Here is a 12770-nt window from a genome sequence, read left to right as displayed (position 1 = left end):
TCTACCCAACAGACCACAGTCCCTTACTCAACCAGAGGTCAAATTGATCGACACAAAGGCTCCCAAGGGGATGAGGAAAATACCCATCAGTCACCATACGGATCCGCCCTTCATCATTTGGGATTTATCCGGACCACCTGTCTGAGAAAATCAGTGTCACAATCAAAGGATGACCTGGTGGTTAGGAGGTCCCCTTTGTTGTTTTCAATTACGGTGTGGTCTACCACTCGATCTTAATGAGTGGAGAGGAAATATGGGACTGGGGTGTGCAGTGCAAATAACTGTGAGTGAGAAAAACAAACCACAACAGGAAAGTGTGTTAAAATTGGTTATGAGAGCACGGAACAACCTTTATTCTGTGTATGCTCTAAATACCAAGATTAAAAAATGTAACCTTAGGCAGTCAAGTTAGGTAGACCGTCTGAGGTGAGGTCGACATGTTTCAGCAAACATGGACTATTGCGTCCTTGCTTTCATCAGGACCAGAAATATGAGGCTAGTGCTACTGCACAACGTGAAAAAAATCATAAAGTGACAACAGGAAAAGTGAAACAAGTGCAAGGGGTCACCTGTATGATCCAAATGCCATTACAGTTAGTGTTGTTCACTGTGGAATAAAAATAAAGGAAGTGAATGTCAGGTAAAACTATCTGCACCCTTTGAACTCCAACATAAGTCCATCATCTATGGATCAACTAGAACGTCACATCAAAATGTTGTTGATACATGCTCTCTTATTATTAGAGGGTCAGTTGCAAATACATATTATTAACCAAACGTCTTTCAATTCTCACCTTAATCTGTAAGGTAGAATTGCCTCACCCCACCTGGCAGTGGCTCAGGGGAAAATGAAGCACCGCTCTAAAAAACATGTAAAATACATGTAAACATAGTGTGCAGAACAAAATACATACACCTCTCTACTATCAATGACCGGAAAGTAGCAAATCTCAGACTGGCAAACAATGCTGCCGTTCCCAGCGTAACGTGACTGGATCTAAAATAAGGGGAGGCTCCCTTTAGTCTAACGTCCTCTTCGAAACGGAGCATAGCAGCGAGTTTACCTAAATTAAAGTTAAGAATTCGGCACGAGAGGAGGAGCCAAGATGGCGCTCGTATCAGACGTGTAGTCCCTCAGCTCCGGGGACCGTCTCCGCCTTTGAGCCTCTCCTGCCAGATATCCTGCACCGAAGTGGCTGATTCAGACAGCGGACGCATTCCGCTGACCCGCCACGAAATCCTGAACCTTTTTACTCCTCGGCGAGTTGAAGAAACGCTTGGACACGGCTGGCGGCCCGCATCGGCATAAAGACCGGGACCTCGCGTGACTGTCGAGGCCGATCTTCAGAGGCGCGCTCCCTGGGCTTGATGACCGTGAGGTCCCGATTGGTCAGGCATCGTCGGACAGCGGACCCTGCACCCATGTCCCGCTGCACTGTTGACGCTGCGGCGATTCTACTGGGCTACAACTGCACTGCTATGGGCACTTGCACTGCTGTTTGTGTGCTTATTGCCTGCATTCCGTCCCGCTACTGATGCTGAGCTTCCGACCTGCCAGGTACTCGTAGCTAAGCGGGGCGACGCATGGGACGGACTGAGCTATCGTCTTTATCCAGGCCCATACTTTTGCCCTCACAGCACGCCCAGTTGTCCTCCCAGAGAACGCAGCCTGTTCCAACCCGGGGATTCCCTGCCTGCCGCTATGGTGATCATGCTGTTATGTAGCCGGGCGTTTTGGCGGTGATTGGTGCTTCTGGACCAACTGTGTGGTAAGACATGCCTGAAACAATGTGCGCTACCTCCCACAGTTATGGGAGTATTCTGGAAGCGATCCTCTCCCTTCGCTCTGAGGTTCTAGGACTCGGCTGTGCCCTGTTGGACAAGATGGAGGACGTCCTCAGTGCTTCGACTCGCCCCAAGATGGCCGACTTGCAGGGTCCCGACGCCGCTCTTTGTTTCACCTCCGCCTGTGCTACGAGGGCGTCCGCTGAGGTCGGTGGCGCCCTCGTGAACCCAAACTTACCACCACCATCAGTCGCTGGAGGTTGGCCCCCGAACTCGTGTACCCCTCCGGAGTCTCCACCACGACGTGAGCTTTCTCTCCTCGCCAAGTTCACGAATCCTCGAGACTCGCCCCGAGAGGTGATGGACGCGGAGATCTCCCTCCCTGCCTGGCTATACCCGGGGAACTCGAGACGGCGTGCTCGATGCTTTTTTTGAGACTCCTGGACTTAACTGCCCTGTATGCACCGAGTCACCGGCACCGCGGTTCTCTCCCTGGACTGCCGTCTTCATCTGCATCGACCATACGGACCTGCGGTGGTAAGGAGAAAACGGGACAAGGATAGACATTTCCTTTATCGAACTGGTGGATTTCTGGTGACTGATTGTGTCGGAGGGGGACATGATGTCGGCATTCTGCTCATCGATATTGCCGCTGTGCTTCAATCTGTGCTCTGGAATTGTTTCATGGTCATCAGGCTACTGACTCCTGTTTTTGTACAGTTCTTGTGGGTGAGACAGCGGGGGACCTAGTCTCTTTGTATGACTTGGAAATATATCGGTGGTGCTAGAAGACTCTAGTGGGGGTTTACGCCTGGTCTGGGTATTGTTGCCTTAAATACGCTGTGCGCGGCTGTTGCGACCTCAATTTTCTTTACATATTGGATATGCTATTGCTGTTGGGTGACAGACTACTGTAGATACTGTTGGTACGAGATGGCGGAGCTGGGGGACGGATAGTGGGCTCCTCCCCACCCTTCTTATTTCTGAGAGTTTTAGGATTCTATCCTTTCTTACTCTCTATATTTCGGGACTCCTTTTCTTGGGCGACAGGCACACTGCTAGGGGGGGACAGGCCGTAGCCAGCTGCAGGGGTGCAGGGTGGGGGGTACTTGGGGGGTGGGGCTGCTTTCTTTTTGTTTTTTCTTTTTTGTTCTATGGGCCTTCTATTCTTTTCCCTTTCTTCCTTCCCTGGGGTTTAGACGCTTCTTTTTGGGTGCTGCGCAGCGACTCTGGTGTTCTCTTACGTTGCAAGATTGTCTATCCTGATTGTCCCACACCAGTATTGACTTGTTGTGCTACAATATCCTGCATACGCCTATCCTACAAGGGAAAACTTTTAAAATTAGACCTCAGTCCTCCTGTAATGAATCCTCTGTGCTTACAGTAAGTTGTAATGTGTCGTATGTGTTGGCCCTCGGGCTCTTGCTGACTTGTAATTGCCTTTTTCTATCAATAAAGGTCTTCCAAAAAAAAAAAAAAAAAAAAGAATTTGGCACGAAACAACTCTTCTTACCTGTCCGTCGGTGCTCCGTGGCCGGCGTCCTAGCCGACTGGGGAGGTACCGAATGGCAGGATCAGGGCTGTTTATCAACCGGGCTCCAATTGGTGGCCGAGTCACGTGGTGTCTATGGACGCGCGATCTCATTGGCTATTCTCGCGTGTAATGACTTACGAGCTTGTCCATTGGTGCTTTGCTGGTAAACAAGCGATCCAATAGGCAGCAACGCGGCCAAGCTGAACAGAGTCTGATTATGTGACAATGTTGTCTGGGTAACTGTTGGTACTGTGTTATTGAATGAGATGTCACACTGTTATGCATAAGGTAAAACGAGTTGTCATAGACAGGATCGGATGACAGTACTCGTGTCCTGTGTTGTCATAAATACAAAGAGTGTGGACTAGAAAAATCCCACTCTAGAGGGATGAACTGTCCGCATGGGTGGACATATGGCCAAACTGAACAAGGTTTGATTGTGAGACAGGGTTGTCTAGGTAACTGTTGTTACTATGTTGTAGAATATAATTTAGCACTGTTACAACAAGGTAAACAGGATCAGATGACAGTACTCGTATACTTTAACAAGGATAACAGATCAAGAGGACTCAGAGGAGAACCGTGCAAAGGGCAAAACAGATTGGTAATGACAGGTTCATTTAGTTGATTATCTCTCAGATCAGGACACTCATTACAGTAAGACAGACTATAAGGTGGACCATGGGATTTCATCATTCAGACCTTCACGATGTGTGTTGAGTTTCAGTACCCATTTTTGTTCTTTGATCAATAGGTATTTAGCCACATCCGCTGTGTGTGATGGAATGAAGGGTTGTTCAAGAACGGTCCACTGGAACTCCGTAGCTAGATGTTTGGCTTCCAAAAAATGGGTGGTTAATTTTGTGGCCTGTCTGGCACATTGAATGGTACTTTTGTGCTCCGATATCCTTATGCGGACTTTACGTGTGGACATACCCACATACTTAATGTTTAATGGCAGGTACACTGAAAATGGAAAGGTGCTGCCGGTTTTGAAGGTAAGCAGCTATGGCCGCCAGATGGATCCTGATGGAACTGTATGCCAGGTTGCATTGGTACAGATGCAATAAGTAACATATGATGTTTTGCGTAGATGCGTCCAACGGATTAATGTTATTGTTGGAGCAGTAAATAACAAACCGCTTCCATTGGCCCTGGTAGTCGGTCGTCTTGCCTCCTTGATGATGTTCATGCACTCAGGAGGCAAGTTCAGGTATCCAAACTCTATGACCTCAGGAGCCAAATCGCAAGGTTCAACTGTTGGGGATCTGGGTGCTGAATGTCGCCATGGCTCTGAGTGAGGAGGCTGGGAGTGCGGCGCAGCCGTTGGTGAGGCACCACTGAAAGTTCCAGGAACGTGGTGTACCAAGCTTGCCGTGCCCACGTTGGAGCAACCAGGATGAGTGTCATGGAGTGCTGTCGCAGTTTGCGCGCCACCAGAGGTATGAGGGGGTCTGGTGGAAAAGCGTACGCAAATCTGCCTGACCAGTTCATCCATATCGCATTGCCCTGAGACTGCGGGTGTGGGAACCTGGCGGCGAAGTTTGGGCATTTTGCGTTCTCGCTTGTGACGAAGAGGTCGATGTCTGGATGACCCCACTGTTGGAAGTACGGATGGAGAACCGACGAGTGGATCTCCCACTCGTGCATCTGATGACTGTGCCTGCTGAGCAGGTCCGCCATTTGTTTGTCGACACCCGGGAGATGCTCCACCATGAGGAAGATGTTCCTCTGAATGGCCCACTTCCACATGCTCTGGGCTAGGTGAGACAGCTGCGGGGAGTGCGTGCCTCCCTGCTTCTGGATGTAATACATGGCGGTCATGTTGTCCGTCCGGACTAACACGACCTTGTTGCACAGGTGCAACTTGAATGCCTTCAGTGCCATGAAGATCGCCATCAGTTCCAACACATTGATATGCCTCCTCTGCTGTTGTGCTGTCCATAGTCCCTGCACTGTGTAGTGAAGGACATGCGCTCCCCAACCCTGGAGAGATGCGTCCGTCGTTAGCACTATCTGTGGGACAGTCTCTTGGAATGGTCGTCCCCTGCAAAGGTTTTGTGGGTTCCACCAATGCAGAGAGTTGTAAGCACGACCGGTCACCAACACTAGGTCTTTTAGATGGCCATGAGCCTGGTTCCACTGACGGGCTAAGCATTCTTGAAGGGGTCGCATGTGCAGTCTCGGGTGCGGGACAATGAATATGCAGGATGCCATCATGCCGATCAGTTGCATGAAAACCTGCGCTGGGAGGGATCGCTGAGGTTGGAACCTCCGGATGAGCGTTTGCATGCTGTTGACCCTGGCTGGGTTCGGCTGCGCCGTGGCCGACTGGGTGTTTAGTGTGGCCCCCAGGTACTGTTGCACATGGGCGGGCTGCAGGTGAGACTTTGCGTAGTTGAGAGAGAACCCCAGACTGTGAAGGAGGTGAATGGTCCGCGACATGTCGCGGCCGCACTGCATGGCAGATTTGGCCTGCACGAGCCAGTCGTCCAGGTAGGGATACACGTGAACACCTTCCCTGCGAAGGTGCGCTGCCACAGTCGCCAAGCACTTGGTGAAAACTCTGGGAGCAGTAGTGACCCCGAACGGCAGAACCTTGAATTGGTAATGCTGACTGTTGATTGTGAACCTGAGATATTTTTTGTGACTCGGGTGAATGGGAATGTGGAAATACACATCCTTGAGGTCCAGGGTGGCTAGGAAGTCACCCTGACGGAGCAGCGGCAGGACTTGTTGTAAGGTTAGCATGTGAAAGTGCTCCGAAAGGATGTATTGGTTGAGGGGTCTGAGGTCTAGAATGGGCCACAAGGACCCGTCCTTCTTTGGAATCAAGAAGTACAGGGAGTACACCCCTGCACCCCTTTCTTCGGCAGGCACGAGTTCTATGGCTCCTTTTTGCAGCATGGCGAGTACTTCTTGCTGCAATAAGAGCGAGTGCTCTGCGGACATAGGACGGTTTCTTGGGGGTATGTTGGGGGGGGGTGGAGGTTAGTTCTAGACAATAGCCGTAACGGATAAGTTGTCTCACCCACCTGTCTGTTGTGATGTTTTCCCAGAGTGGCAGGAACTGCTGGAGTCTCCCCCCGACAGGTGTTAGATGGTCGGGGGGCAGTGACAAGAAGTCACTGTTTGTTGGGAGTGGAGGACCTGGCGTTGTTATTGCCGCGGCCTCTCCCTTTGGCGCTGTTCCCATGGTGTCCGCCTCTGGTGTTTTTAGTGTAGGCAGATTGCGTGTTGCCCTTGGCGTAATGTGAATGCTGTTGAACCTGTCCTCTTGTTGCTCCCCTGTTACCGGAGCGACAAAAGGAACTGCCCCGAAACTGTTGTGACTGGAGAGCCCCCATGGACTTCGCTATCTCAGTGTCTTTTTTCATTTTCTCAAGTGTTGTGTCAACTTCGGGTCCAAACAGGAAGTCCAGATTAACCGGCTGATTGAGAAGAGTAGTTTGGATCTCGGATTTAAACCCTGAGATGCGCAGCCATGCATGGCGTCGCAGCATCACGCTAGTATTGACTGCCCTCGCTGCAGTGTCTGCTGCATCCAGTGCGCATTTGATTGACGCATTGGAGACCAGTTTTCCCTCTTGTATAACCATTTCCGCTGCCTCTCTGTACATATCAGGCATGTTCTGCATTAATTGTTCTAGGGTGTCGTAGTGCGCCCTGTCGTACCTAGCCAACAGGGCCTGTGTATTGGCTATTCTCCAAATGTTAGCGGCTTGCGCCGCACCGCGCTTTCCAGACGCTTTAAAGATTTTGGACTCTTTGTCCGGAGGGGGAGCATCACCAGTTGATTGAGAGTTAGCCCTTTTGCATGCATTAGCCACCACGAGGGAGTCCAAGGGGAGCTGGCCTTTCATGTAGGTGACGTGCTTGGTGGCCGAGCCCTGCTTCGAAGTCCCAGTCTTGGCGCCGACGGGTATCTTCGGCGTCGAAGGATCGTCGACAACCTTCGAGGTGGTCGTCGACGTCGAACCGACCACCATCTTGAGTAGTTTCGGTTTCGAATTCGGCTCCGTCTGTTTCGGTTTCGATTTCGCTGAATCGACCAATGGCTCCTTGGAAAGGGTCTTAGCCTGGCTATGTCGCGGGGCTGTAGACCGAGAGGATGGATCTTGGCTAAGGCCTTTCGGTGATGCCTCGACCGGAGCCGGAGAGGGCTGAATGTTAATGATAGGCCCCGGAACTGCGGGCGGACTTGGTTCTCCACCGGAGTCGTCATCAACGGCCGCAAGGGCCTGATCGTTGTCCCCTACCTCGACGACGTCTTGGTCGTGGACGAACTCCTCATCTGGCTCGTCCACCTCGAAATAGGAGTCCTGCTCCAAAGCCGGTTCCGACCTTTCTTCGGAAACGTCTTCTTCCACCTCTTCCTCATCCTGGAAGAGTTCCTCGTCCCCGGCATCGAAGATGTTTGCAGGTGCTGGAGCCGACTGCTGGGCCGACTGCCTCGCCGCGCGTCAAAGTTTAATAGTATTTTCATCGAGCGGCACCTTGAGCAGGCGAAACATTTTGACTCGTCGTGGTCGGGGGACAAACAGGTATTGCACACTGGGTGCACATCTAAGTTCGAATATTTTGAATTACAAACGGGGCACCGCTTAAACGGGGTCCGTTCCATCGTCGATGTAGTCTGGGCCTGTGTTGTCGAGAGAATCTTCTTTCGACGCCGATCGAAGAACCGAAAGGGCCAGGCACCGAACAATACAATACCGACGCTATGAAGGCCTTTTGGCCTTAGGAATAGAAAGAGTACAAGCTATTTAACTGGAGTTGAGATTAGACATCCGAACCCAATGGCGGAAAAAAACAATCTGGGGATGGAGAGGATGCCCATGCGCACTGTAGTCCAGGGGAGGAGCCACCTATCTCGTGATACTTCGAAGACTATTCCAGGACAACAATGTGCAATCGTCCGGACCCAACACTAGGCGGCGATCTATGCACAGATATGAATTCAGCAGCCCTCATGCCTCGAACATATGAGTACCTGTGTGGGTATCTGACTGCCTGTGTGGGTGGGTGAGGGTGTGTGTGACTGTCTGTATGGAAGAGTGAGTGGGTGATTCAGTGACTGTATGGGTTAGTGAGTATGTGTGGGGCAGTATGTGTCAGTATATGGGTGAGAAAGTGGGAATGTGAAAGACAGCCTGGGTGAGTGCAACAGTAGGGAAAGTGTTGGATAGCAATGGGATAAAATGTACTATTCCCACTCCAGTAATTTCAACAGTAGGGAAAGTGATGGATTGTGGAGGGGAAAAATGTACTATTCCCACTCCAGTGAGTGCAATAGTAAGGTAAGTGTCGGATAGCGGAGTGAGAAGCTAGGTTTTGTGCGCCACTGAGTAGAATGTGTAGTCCTGTTCATCGGGGTACTGTAAAAGCCATACATCTCATAGCCCGCAGTCTGCTAGTCAGGCCAGCCCCACAGGAGAGAGAGAGAGAGCCCTCAAGTGTCCTGTCCTGTGCCCTGAGCGGTCCAACTTCCTGTCCATGACTATGTTAAAATCTCCTCCCACCGAGACGGCCTGGTCTGGCGACTGCAAGACCTTGGCAAGAGCGTCAGGGATAAAGGTCTCCTGTTGTTTGTTGGGAGCATACAGTAAGGCTATTGTTTAGCGAAATGTGCCTTTTTGAACCCGGACGGCTAGCAAACGGCCCTTAACCTCCTGACAGGTACCCAGGATCACCCCTTGGAAACATCTGGAGAACCGCATTGGTACTCTCCCTCTCTTCCCCCACGCAGATGACCAGATTTGGTGAGGGACTCTCCTTGAGTGCATTCTGAAAGTGTCATGTGCGAGCAGATGTGTCTCCTGAAACAGACAGATATCTCCTTGTGCGTGTTTAAAAAAAGACAGAATCGCTACCCTCATAGTAGTGTTGTTAAGGCCTTTTACAGTGAGACTAAGAAATTTTATCTCCATGTTCTGTGGTGTGAAGAGGACCAAGCAAATGTAGTCTGGGGGCATGAAGGGACAGATGTGCAATATATGGGGATCCGACAAGTAGGAAGGCCATAGCTGCTCCGTGGCATGCTGTGTCGCCCGCCTGTAGTCAGTCGGAAGAGGAAAACCCCAGAACCACAACATAACATGAAAAATAAGAATAAACATATTGTCCAGGAAGTCTTTTGAGACTCGGAAGTCCGGGTCCTTGGGGGTTAGCAAGGCACAGTGAGCCAGCTTCGAAACAAAGTAGATTAGCACTCCCTCCCCCACCCGTATGATAATATCCGTTTTGCCAATGCACAGTACCATATGAGGGGGAGTCACCATCAGGCTTGCTCTCACCAGTGAGGGAACGCAGAACTTCTGAACGTTCCCAGGCCGTGGGTGCAGAGTGTGGGCAGTGGGGCATAGATCTCAAAAACTGCCAGAGGCCCCGGCCGCTCCTGCCCTGGATTTTCTGATCATTTAAGGGATGTTGGGAGTCCAGAGTCAGGAATTTCGAGGTTGAGAATCTTACAGGCCTCCGTGAAGGAACTCAACTGGTAGGATTTGCCATTCAACTGGAAGACGAGGTGAAAAGGGTGGCCCCAGAAGTATGAGATTTCTTGAGAGTGAAGGTGACCAGTGACAGGCTGGAATTATTTCCGCTTCAGAAGGGTAGAGGCCACCAGTTCCTGGTATATCTGGAGTGGCAGCAGAACGGTCGTCTGATCAAATCTGGCAGCCCTGAGGATCGCGTCTTTCACAGTGAATGTACGGATACAAAGAAGATATCCGCAGGTGGGTGATGTGATGCTCTGGGGGCAGACTCTGTGACAACGGTCTACCTTGGTGCTAGTCGCGAGTTGTCTCCTACAATGTTTTTTGAATAGGGCCTGGATGTAGCCCTCAAGGTCCATGCCTTCTGCACCCGTAGGGACTCCACTCATGCAAATGTTATTCCTTCTTGATCTGTTTTCCACGTCCTCAGCATGGGGCTGGAGAACTAATTGCTGGTCCTGCAAGCGAATGATTGCCTGCTGTAGCTCCTCGACCTCTACGCCCCTAAATAGGGAGCTCTCCTCCAGTGCCACCACTCTCTCCCCCACCTCATCGATGTCTCAGTATACTTTCCTTAGCTCTGCAGTAAGAGCTTTTTTAACCATTTTTAGGTCTTCGCGCAGAGATGAACAGCGCCTCCAGAAATTCACGGGTCACTGAGGTCTCAGTTGTGTCGCCAACACCAAGTGCTTGGAGTTCTCTTGCTGCGGACCCATCGTATTCTTACATAGCATATCTTTAACATATCTGTCTTTCTTCACCTTTATAGCCATGGTGCACTTATCTTGAACCCAGGGGCATAAGAATGCGGGGTCCCAGAGGGAACCGCTGAACTCACGGCCAGCACACTCTACACGGAAGCAGCCCTCGGGCGTCAGAATGCCTAGCAATGTCACACCCCCGGTCACATCATGCACAGGAAGTGCAAAATCGAAAGCCAGGTGGGGGCTCTGAGTGTTGCCCCCAGCAGCCCAGCCAGGGCGATGAGAGAGTGAAGGCACCTGTTAAAGAGACAAACCAGCGATCCTGTTCCCTGATGAGACCCAGGTGGCAGGCCAGCAAGATAGACTCTCCCCTACGGCCAGGGGAGACTTAGGATGATGACCCCTAGGTGGTCCGATTCCAGTGCAGAATGTGCAATAACTGATGGCCTCCCCCGAAGTCCACAAAGCGTTGAAGAAGTCAGGCCGCAGGGGGAGGGCTGCCAGGGCACGAGGCGCAGAATTGGGGGAGGCAGGGCGGTCCATTACCCGAGGTGCGCACAGGACAGACCTGACTCCCAGAGACAGGCCCCTTGAGAAAGGAGGGCTCTTATGCTTTCATCAAGCCGCCAAGGGACTCCAGAGGGTCGTGCAGACAATGGGGGCCTTCAGGCCAGTGCTACCCCCCCACCCAGTCAGGGACAGAAACCAGCATTGCCACACTTGGCCACAGATCCTCCACCGGGGACCAGGAGATTCTGTCGTGGGGGGAGTGAGGGTGGACAGTGGGATGCAGCTCCGAGGGTGGGGGGGAGTCCGGGAAGTAGATCTGAACAAAAGCTGAGCAAAGTCACCACCAGCAGCCGTGGTCACAAAGGTTGACCCTGGGCGAGGAGCGGGCCCAACGAAGCCCCAACATAGTCATTCGCCTGGGGAAATCCATTTGTCAACGTAGGGCCTCCCAGACTGACGTTGAGGGTCCGAGCTCTCCCATCCTCAAACTGCTACAGTGTTCAAGGCTGCACTCCGTCTGGTGCACACCCGAAACACTTTCCAGGTTTGACCCAGGCCCAGAGCACAGATGAGGGAAGGCTTGGAGCTCCCTTGTGGCTGCTACGCCTGAGCCTGCCAGTCACAGGGGAACTGACCTCAGCCCTCCCAGGTGCACCATCTCTTCCCAATACGCCCCCGCCAGGGCCCACCTCCACCTCACTCACCTGTCCGTACTCGTCCAACAGTGGCGTGGCCCGCTCACGTCACAGGCCAGATCTCTTGGCTCCATCAGGTATATGTCACTCAGGCACCGATCAGCTCCTGGATGCATCGGACCCCCCCACACCCCCTTCCGAGGCACTTAAAGGGGCCACTTGCTGTTTATCTAGCCAGGGGGAGGGGTGCAGTTTCAGGTGATTTTCTGGATGGGGATGGATCGCGAGGAAAGCACTCCATTCACTCCGCCATCTTGGCCATGCCCCCATAACACTGTTTTATAACTTTTCAACATGCTGCACAGCAGCTATGCTACTCTAAAACATAGCTTAAAGACATTGGCAGAACCAAAATCTCCGGCAACACACTTATAAGGTCCCAAAGGTGAGACCTATTGGCTATGCTAATGCTTGTTTTGCAAGTAGGTAGATGATTAATTTCAAAATTGCATCCTCCTTCAAAAAGACCTAAAAATGAAGATTGTGAGGATTTAGAAATGCTCAATGAAAAATGACTAGCAGGTGCAATATGAATATGAATTTAAAACGAAATAAAGAATTGGTGCTGTCAACTAAAACAAAACAAGCATTAGTGTTAAACTTTCTGCACGCCTGTGCATGTGACGTCACTGTGCGGTTCCATTCAATAAATGCAGTTGTACAAGGTGCTTAGCACTTATTAAATCATGAGGGTGCCTCAGTTATTGGCATTTTTATTTTCTAGCGCGAACGTGACCCAAGGGCATTACATCCGGAGAAGGATGTATGACGTTACAACGCATGCTTTTACCACGCATGCTGTTACAACGCAAGTATTACAACGAAAACCTTTACAACGCATTACACTTGGGGGTGCTGGATAGTGAATAGTTTAATTTACTATTCCAACTCCAGTCCCCGTGAACACTAGGGAAGGTGTTCGATAGTAAATTAAAACTATTCCTTATCCTAGAGCGCCCCCCAGTGTAATGCGTTGTAATGGTTTTCGTTGTAATACATGCGTTGTAACAGCACTGCGTGGTAAAAGTTGCGTTGTAAAGGTTGAATA

Source organism: Lissotriton vulgaris, chromosome 10, assembly GCF_964263255.1.
Source record: "Lissotriton vulgaris chromosome 10, aLisVul1.2, whole genome shotgun sequence".
Taxonomy (NCBI): Eukaryota; Metazoa; Chordata; class Amphibia; order Caudata; family Salamandridae; genus Lissotriton; species Lissotriton vulgaris.
Note: the sequence above shows the minus strand (reverse complement) of the source record.